Source organism: Erithacus rubecula, assembly GCF_903797595.1.
Source record: "Erithacus rubecula genome assembly, chromosome: 1".
Classification (NCBI taxonomy): Eukaryota; Metazoa; Chordata; class Aves; order Passeriformes; family Muscicapidae; genus Erithacus; species Erithacus rubecula.
Window position 1 is genome coordinate 77,663,693 of NC_136658.1, and position 9,504 is coordinate 77,673,196.

Here is a 9,504-nt window from a genome sequence, read left to right on the forward strand (position 1 = left end):
TAATTACAGTGATTATACATGCAAATCAGATAATGACATATACAAGTAGCCACTTAGATGCACAACTTGCCATTTGCATATAAATTTGCATGCTATCATGCTATAGATTCATTAAGTACAGAAGTTTGATTAGTTTTGTGGGTACTGTGATTCCCTCAATGAAGTAGATCCTCAGAGAAAAATATTTTATGACCATACAGTTAAATAAGGCAACTGAGCACATGAAAGCAAATGTAAAATTACACAGGAAAATATTAAATCTAACATTTTCTAATCTCTGCATAGTTAATTTTGTAGACTAAATGTTTTAATTTTTTAGCATTGCTTTTAAATTGTATGATTGAGTTCAGATTGAGCCCTATATATAATAATTAATTTTTATATCTAAATATATTTTTAAGATAAGATCCTACTATCCTTGTGGTTCTGAAATCTAATGTTCTTCAAGCTACTGTGACCAGGCTGGGTAAATGTTAACTCATTTTCTAAAAGGGTGGCCTTTTCAAAACATGTAAGTAACTTTGAAGCCTGTCCCATTTTTACAACGTGACTTAGTGATTTAAAATCATAGTCCTGGAGACTGCTGCTGGAGTTAAGGCTCTTGAATCCCTTACATGTGTCTGGATATCATATCCAAATCTCTATTTCAAAATGTCTGGAGAGCATATTTTAATAGTTGTATAATTTCCTAAAATATTTACAGATGATAAATGAGGATTTAATACTATTTGTGTTATTTGATGTATTTGAATCACTTATGGCTGCCTCTGTTTTTATCTAAATGTCTTTGCAAATCTGGCCTTAAATCGCTTTTGAGAAAGTCATGGCTTAGTATTCCAATTAACTTAGGTACTTTACAATGTTGACTCAATATATTAACTCTCCAGATTTTAGTGTTTTTCATCAATCATCTATCAAAAAACCCCCAAACCAAATTAGTTTGAAATCTTGATCTTTAATCCTCATAGTAACCATTGTAGCATGAAGACCTTGGGGGAAAATCTGGACAACCAAGGACTGTGTTTCTAATTGATTTTTCTTTAATCCAGAAATATCCCCATTGTCTATGATTGTAAAGTATTATGGAAAAATGTAAAGTGTTATCGAAGAAGAGCACTCTCTAGGTTCTCAAAGGCACCTGCAAGTCCCACAAATAATAATATGTATGTTAATCAAGTGCCACTTTCTGTTTTTAAGTACTTTTATCGCAGATTTGATTTTCTCCCCTGCTTGTGATAAAATTTCTGAGTCTACAGTTAAAGTGGAAATCTGTGAGGTTTCTGCAGGTGCGTGGAGCCATTAGTGCCATTAGCCTTTTAGTGTCATGTCAGTTAGGATAACCATACCTCCACTAACAACTCGAAGAGGCTACTGGATCAATAGTCTTCCAGGGTTCACAGCTGTGATATATATTGCCTGATGTTCACTGAGCCCTAAACTGTCTTTGCCAGGCGTTGCTCTTGAATAGCAAAAGGAACATCACATTTGAAATCTGAGCAGTCAGCTTTGTTGCCTTTTAATGGTAGAACAAGACTGAGAAGAATAGAACAAATAGTCTCTGTGAAGTTTTGTCTGCAAGTTTACTTTAGATGAACTTCATTCCTTTTCACAAAGGAGAATAATCATACCCCTTTGTTTTAGTGCATGAAATATTCAGATAGACCATGTAGTTTGGCTTTCTTTCACACTTGTGATTGCTTTTGAAAGGAGGCTCAGTGTGTGTAAAGGTTACTGAGTCACAGAACAGCTGAGGTTGCAAGGGACCTCTGGAGAACATCTAGTCCAAAAGGGGTCAGCAAGGGCAGGGCCATCTCCAGTCAGATTTTTAGTTTCTCTAAGGATGTGAACTCCAAAATCTTTCCAGACAACCTGTGCCAGTACTTGATCACTTTCATAATTTAAAAGGTTCTTCATAAGTGAAAGTAGACTTTACTAAATTTAATTTATGCCCATTGGTTTTTGTCCTGTCACTGGATCAGAATCTGGCTCTGCCTTTTTTACTGTTCTCCATCAAGTCCTTATAAACGTGGATAAGATTGCCAATGAACATCCTCTTCCAGAAATTAAGCATCCTTTCTCAGTCACTTGTATGTTAGATGCTTCAGTCTCTGAAAATCCCTTTAACTGTCTTCATGGTCAGTCAATGGACTCACTCCAGTATGGCCATGTCTTCCTTGGAGACCCCAGAGGTGGATACAGCACTCCAGAGGTGGCCTCACCAGTGGTCAGCTTGCTGGCAGCATTCTCCCTAATGACAGCAAGGATGCTTCTCATCTTCTCAGATGAAAGGAAGCACCAGTGGCCCTTTTTTCCTGCCTGTTGAGGTCCCTCTGAATAGCAGCACAACCATCTAGTGTCTCGACATTTTCTCCCAGTTTTATACCTGAGAGTGCACTCTGTCCTGTAGTCCAGCTCATTAATGAAATTGTTAAACAACATTAGCTCAGCACTGACCCTGGGGTACTCTGTAAGTGGCTGGCATCCAGATGGATTTTCTGTCACTGATCACAAGCTTTGTAGAGTGTCAGTTGAGCAAGTTTTCAGTCCAGCTCATTGTCTACTTACTTATCCTGCACTTCATTATCCATGAGGATGTTGTAAGATGCAGCAACAAAATGCTTGTAAAGCCAAGGCAAAAAGTATGCAATATGTTTTATGTTAGAATGGTCTCATATTGGTTAACCAGGTTTTTCCTTCATAAATTCATGCTGACTACTCCCAGTCGTGATCTTGCTTTTCACATGTCAGGAACTGGCTTCCAGGAGTATTTGATTCTATCACTTTTCTAGGGATTTGAGGGCTTTTTCAAAGACAGGGATGACTTTTCCTTTCTTACAGGTATCATGAGCCTCCTCTAAGATCATGATTGGCTTTGCACAGAACCATGGAATCATAGAACCAACCAGTTTGCATTGGAAGGAACCACTTAGCACAATGTTCTTTCAGTGAGCAGGGACATCTTCAAAGAAATCAGGTTGCTCCTGCCACAGTTGTGTGAGATTTTGTGCATGTATGGACCATGTCTGAGCATGGAAGAGGTGATCCTTGAAACTCAATCAGCAATTCAGGACCCCTCAACTTTCCAGGATGGCCTCACATAGGATCCTTCCAAGAAAACCCCTGAACAGATTAAAATCTGCTTTTCTGAAGTCCAGGACTGTGGTCCTTTTAATTGTCTATTTTCCTCTTCAGGAGGCAAAAAGCCTTCAATTAAAGCAACAATAAAAAAATTCCTTTGCTGGTTTGTATCTTTTTAAAGAATTGTGTTATATGGCTCCTCAAGTTCAACTATGCTTGTAATTATTTGTAAAGTATTGGAAGAATGTTAACTGTATTAAAAGATGTTTATTCTTGAAGACAGACAATACAATATAGTTAGTACTTATATTGTAGTTTGGGTAAGTAATAAATGTCTTGAGATTAAATCGTATAACAGGAATACTGAATTAAAAATAAACAATGGGAATAGATATGGTGTTGGGATTAAACATTATAATTGCAATGTCTTTAAGCTATTCATGTTATCCCCATGTGCATTACAAGAAGAAAATTCCTGGGGAGTTCAAGGAAGACAGAGAAGGTTAATTTGTTTCTTACGGATATCAGTCCTTAATAGAAGACAAATGAGAATCCCTTGGAACAAAAATCAACATTTCAAATGCATTTCATTTAGGGGTAAAATGCATGTACAACAAACTAGACCTCTTCTGTAGTAAGCTCTTCAGAACAGGACTGTACATATATTTAAGCTGACAGCAGACCTTGAATATTTTAATGATCAAACAGAAACTTAAAATTCTGCTGGTAATTAATATTAAACATCCATGTTACAGCATGAGCTGAGGAAAATCTTGGAAGCTCCATAGCCATTTCCCTGCACTGATATCTACATACAACCCACATTCAAAATGTAGATTACACTTATGCATGTATTTTTGTTCAGTTCCAACAATTTATGAAGTTAATTTTTCCTTTCCTGTATGTAGGGTACTCATACATTCCTGAAGTGTTCTGATAGTTCCTGAATTTATTTAAATGACAAGCATTTATTTAAAGGTATCCATTGTATAATAAAAACTCATTTGCATTAATATAATGAGGTATTTAGTCTAAATTATTCTAGTGAGAGTAGCTATGAAAATTGTTTTGAAGGATTTATTTTCCACTTATGAGTTTCTTTCAAATGAGGATTACATACTCAGAGGAAAAGAAGTAATTGATAAAAATAGCTTTTTGTCTTTCAATGTTTTCACTCCTATTATCTTGCTCTAGAATAAGAGGTTAAATCTTTACAATTTGAGACAATGAAATAATAGCTATCCCTAAATCCATACTGTAGTCAAAGAGTTTTAAATTGTTGGCTACCTGCATTATAAAACTCACCTAACATAGTTGTTCAAGGTCTCAGAATTTTCTTGTCTGCTTTGTTCAAAGTTCTCATTTGATTACAGCATGCAATGAAAACAAACCTCTGGATTTGCCACAAGCTAGTGCCTTTGTTAATATTGTAATAAAGTAATTTACAACCTGGTGATGGGGCTTGACTACTGTTGAAGAGTCATAAATACAAAGCAAATACAAAAAGCAGCAAATTTCTGAATATATAATACTCCTTGCTTGCCTACATGGTCAGTTTTGCCCACACCAGAGCTGGAGTGCATTGTCCAATTGTCCTCCCATCCACCCTACAGGTACCTCACAGGAGGGCTAAGAAACACAATTCTGGATGAGATCAATGGTGCAGTATAAGGAAGAGAAAATAAATTATTTTCGTATTTTTCTTTTTTTTTTTTTAATCATAAATTATAATAATCTCTTGTTTGTATCTGTCATAGAAAACTTCTGTTTCCAAATGGGACGATATTAAAGGCCCAGTAGAGAGTGCCCTTTTGTCTGAAATCAAAGCATTAGAAATCAGTGTGATGACCAGGTCTTCAACCTTCTGCTTAGTTCAGACATGGAAGACCACACCTGGGTGAAAAATGAAATTTCATACTCTTCTTGAAAGAGTTCAGATCTAAACAGAATAGAAATATAAAAACTAGATTATAGTGTCTTCCTAAACTTTGCATTATACATTGACTATTTAAAATATTGTTCTTTTGATTTTTTTTTTTTAACCAATGCTTCAAATTTGAATGTTTTTAGCAGGAAGCAAAGAAAGTGCCTCACGCTTCAAAATACATGGTTACAGAGTGTACAGTTTTCCGTTTAAAACTCAGAGAGTTCAGGAAAAAAACTTTCAAAAGTTCATGGCTTTTTGAGTAATATATGTATGTATATAGGCACATTTATAAAATACTTTCTATTTTTTCAGGAAAACTATTTGCAAATAAATTTTTATTTCATTAATGTGCATCTAAGTAGGACTAAATAGGTTATTTAATTATTGTAATACAGAAGTTTCTTGGATAATTCCAATTTGATCTTATTGCTAAGAATTCTCTTACTGGTATCCTTGGAAAACCTGCAAGACTTTTTACAGGATCTAGGTTACTTCACCTTTATTTTGAAAGGAAACAAAAGATGTGGTTCTGGGAAGAGACAAATAGAGTGAGAACTTAAATGACATCGAGAATGTCCAGACTTCTGAACTTTGGAAGAACTCCAAACACAAGCAATTTATTAAGTGTCCTAGGTGTATGTAGCAGGAAATTATAAACTGCTGTAGTGGCTTGACCCTGGCTGGATGCCAGGCACCCCCCAAAGCCTTTCTAACTCTTCTGTCCACAGCTGGACAGGGTGGAGAAAATATAACAAAGGGTTCATTAATTAAGGATCAGGAGTGTTCACTCACCTAATTCTGTCATGGGCAAAACAGACTTGAATTAGAGATATTAATTTAAATTATTGCTAACAAAATCAGGGCAGTATAATGAGATGTAAAATAAACCTTTAAAACATCTTTCCCCCACTGCTCCCTCCTTCCCAGCTCATCCTCCCCAGTGGCTCAGTGCACAGGGTTATTGTCAGTTCATCACCTGTGGTGTGTGCCACTGCTCAGGGAGAGGAGTTGTTCCCCTGCTGCACCGTGGGGTCCCTCCCATGGCAGACAGTTCTCCATGAACTTCTGCACTGTGAGTCCATCTCATGAGCAGCAGTCCCCGTCACACTGCTGGGCATGGGTCACTCTTCCCTGGAGTGCAGTCCCACAAGGACAGGCTCTTCTCCCTGAGCCTCCCACGGGGTCACAGCTGCCTCAGCATCCACCTGCTCCAGCCTGGGCTCCTCCACGGGCTCCAGGTGGATCTCTGTGTCCCTGTGGATCTCCATGGGCTGCAGGGACACAGCTGCTCCACCACAGTCTGCACCAGGGCTGCAGGGGAATCTCAGCTCCAATGCCTGGAGCACTTCCAGGCCCTGCTTCTGCACTGTCCTTGGGATTTACAGGGCTGTCCCTCTCACGTGTTCTCATCCTGCCCTTCTCTGGCCAATTGGACTTGTGCAGTAACTCTTAAAACATTGTTCTTAAACACGTTATCTCAGAGGTGTTACCACCCTTTCTAATAGGTCCAGCCTGAATCAGCAGCACTTGGATCTGCCCGGCATTGGCTCCACTGGACATGGGGGAAGCTCCTGGCAGCTTCTCACAGAACCCACTCCTGTAGCTCCCCACTACCAAAGTTTGGCCGTGCAAACTCAATACAGCTGCCTCATCAGTTGTAAGGAAGCACTGAATCTCACTCTCTGACTTTAAATATGACCCTTTTATCTAACAGATGAAAAGGGTAAAGTGGATCTCATCTAAAAATTGTTTCACTTCCATTAAATGGTCAACATTCCACAAGGAAAGCAGTCACAGCTTTTTTGTTTATAATAAGATTTTATAGGGATAGAGTCCAAAACAGAAAAGTTGGCAACCAAAAAAAAAACCGCTGTTTTACTTCAGAAAGTATTCTGCCTGATCTTAATATTATGTAAATATTTGAGTACAAAGTGCTAATTTGGCAATCGAAAAGAAACACATAGAAATAAATAGAGGCTGTTCTAGTTTCTGAGTATCATGGGGGCAGAAGTATGGTGGGAAATCAGGGGAAGATTTCTGACTTTGTTGATGATATCTGTCAGAGTCATCGTTCTGCTACCAGGAGGTCAGATAGGATGGTCACCCAGATCTCTTCAGCCTCAGTGGAACAGTTCCCAACTCTGTACAAAGAACTGAATGAGAAAAATTACTGCTTCTTGCTTGTTGACCTTGTCTACCTGTGCTGGTCAGGTTCTTCAGGCCCTAAATATTTCCAGATAACAAGATAATCCTGTAAACCTGTTAATCAGTTATTTCTTAAAATACTCCAATTTGGTTTTTTGTTTTATTAATATTTTTTTCAATAATTTTCTGACTATCTGACTGTAAGTTTGTACAAAGGCTTTCTCTGAAGTATTCAAAATCATCAGAACAATGTCATGGCTTTTCTCCTGAAAATTATTCTTTTTCTTAGTGCAGTGTACTGAAATTTTACATAATGACTTCACTGTAGTCTGTATAATTTAAAATGAAAAAGAATGCCTTTGTCTGAAAATACTCTCTGAAGGGAAAATTAGCTTAATTATGGAGTTTTGGTTCCATTTTGAATCAATAGGTCTGTTGCTTGGAGGCTTTAGGTATGATGGTCTAGGGGACTGAAAATGGAGAAAAGGTAATTGTGATATTATTGTGTAACTAAACAGCTGTAAAAATAGTAGGTTTTCTTTTGAGCATGTAAAAAAAGGTGGTTTGAGATCCTGAGCTGTAGTCTCAAGCAATAGAGGAGTAGTATTTCACAGTATCATCACAATAAACTACAGTGGGAGACTGTATTGCCAGTAGGGATGGTCTGAGAACCTGGTTGAAAAACTGCAAGAATCATTGCTAGTACATTGCTGAGTTAGGAGGTGGGAGAAACCCACTAAACTGGGGCCAGTCCACTCTTATTCCAGACAGTCATCCTTGACAGGTCTACTAAGGAAATTTACTTCTGTTTAGAAACTCGAGTGTTGATTTTTGTTTTAGCTTATGAAACATTCATCCCTCACCAAAACTACCTCTATCATAGTCCCAGGGAAGTTGCTTTTACTCCCATTTGTGGCCTGATTTATCAAATTACCAACACATTTCTGACAGAACTGGCCTTTTGCTTTCATGCTGTATGTCTGTACATTGCCTGATGTATGTGACTGTAGGAAAATAATAGGTTATAATTGGGATTTTTTTCCTTTTTGATTAGACCTACTACATTTTTGTATGCTGCTTCTATTAATACTAAATCCTAACTAATAAATGCTAAAATATTTCTGGGTGAAAGTCATACTTTTACCAAAGCAATCCTAATTTGAGTTTTTCGACAAGGTGCATAGGCCTTAGCTGGCCTTCAACAGAAAGGACCTTTGTATGTAGAAAGGGTATCTTATATAAACATAAATTACCAAAATACCCTATATATGAATGAATCTTTGGTCACCTAAAACCAGTTGTGTTTTTCAGTTTCTATTGGAATAAGCATGAGGAATTCAAACTAATTATCTCTAATTTAGTACATTAAAACTATTATTGATCTGTGAGATTTAAACTTGAAAGCTACAAACGTGCTTGAAAAATTTGCTAAAAGTTCTCTGAAATGCTGTCACTAAATATAACAAATTAAATAATAATCAAGTGTATTTTTTTCTGAAATGTGAATCATTATATAATAAACTGCTAATCCAAATGGAAACTGTAATTACTGAAGACTGCTTTAAAACTTCAAATGTCATCAAAGCTCATATTTGACCTCATCCATTGATGTCTGATACGTTATTTTTTGCCACAGGATGATGGTAAAGGCTTATGAAAAGATGACTCATTGAAGAAAAAGAAAATTAAATTAAAAAGCAGGACTTCACACAGTCTTGCTTCCTTAGACTTCAAAGATGAAGTGAAACTCTTTCAAAGCTTTCAAATAGCTTAGTTATTCTCACTGCAGTTTCTACTGATTCTTTATAATTTCATCTGTGAGATTTATATTAATCATGGCTAGGGAGTAACATTCTGAGATGTAGCTATGCTTAGGAGCAGGTAGTTCTGAGACCAGTTCTTTAACCCTGCAATTCTTCCCTAAAATAGCTGTCCTGCCTCCTTCTGTAGAGTAGGAAGGCTGCAATGGGAATCCCCTCTACATGTTTTAGGCAGCTGTCGTTGCTGGAATATAAGGACTGGCCCTTGTACTGCCCTTTATATTGACCAAGAGCAAACCCAGGAATCTTGCTCAGAATAGAAAAGAACAGAAAGTGCATGTTTAGCATGAGAAAGTTACATGAAGTTATTTGGATCCCTCACAATTTAAATAGTGTTTGGCTTAGCCTCTCCCAAGGGTCTCTGGTTCTGCTTCTGCAGATGAAACATATTTTCTCACCTTTACATATCTCCTGCTCTATTTGCTGCTAGAAGTACAACATTTATTGGTGCCAGCTGTACTGTCTCAAGCCCACACAAAGAAATGTAGTGTTGTTGTCTGTTGATGGATCAGTAGAATACAAATACAAGAGAAG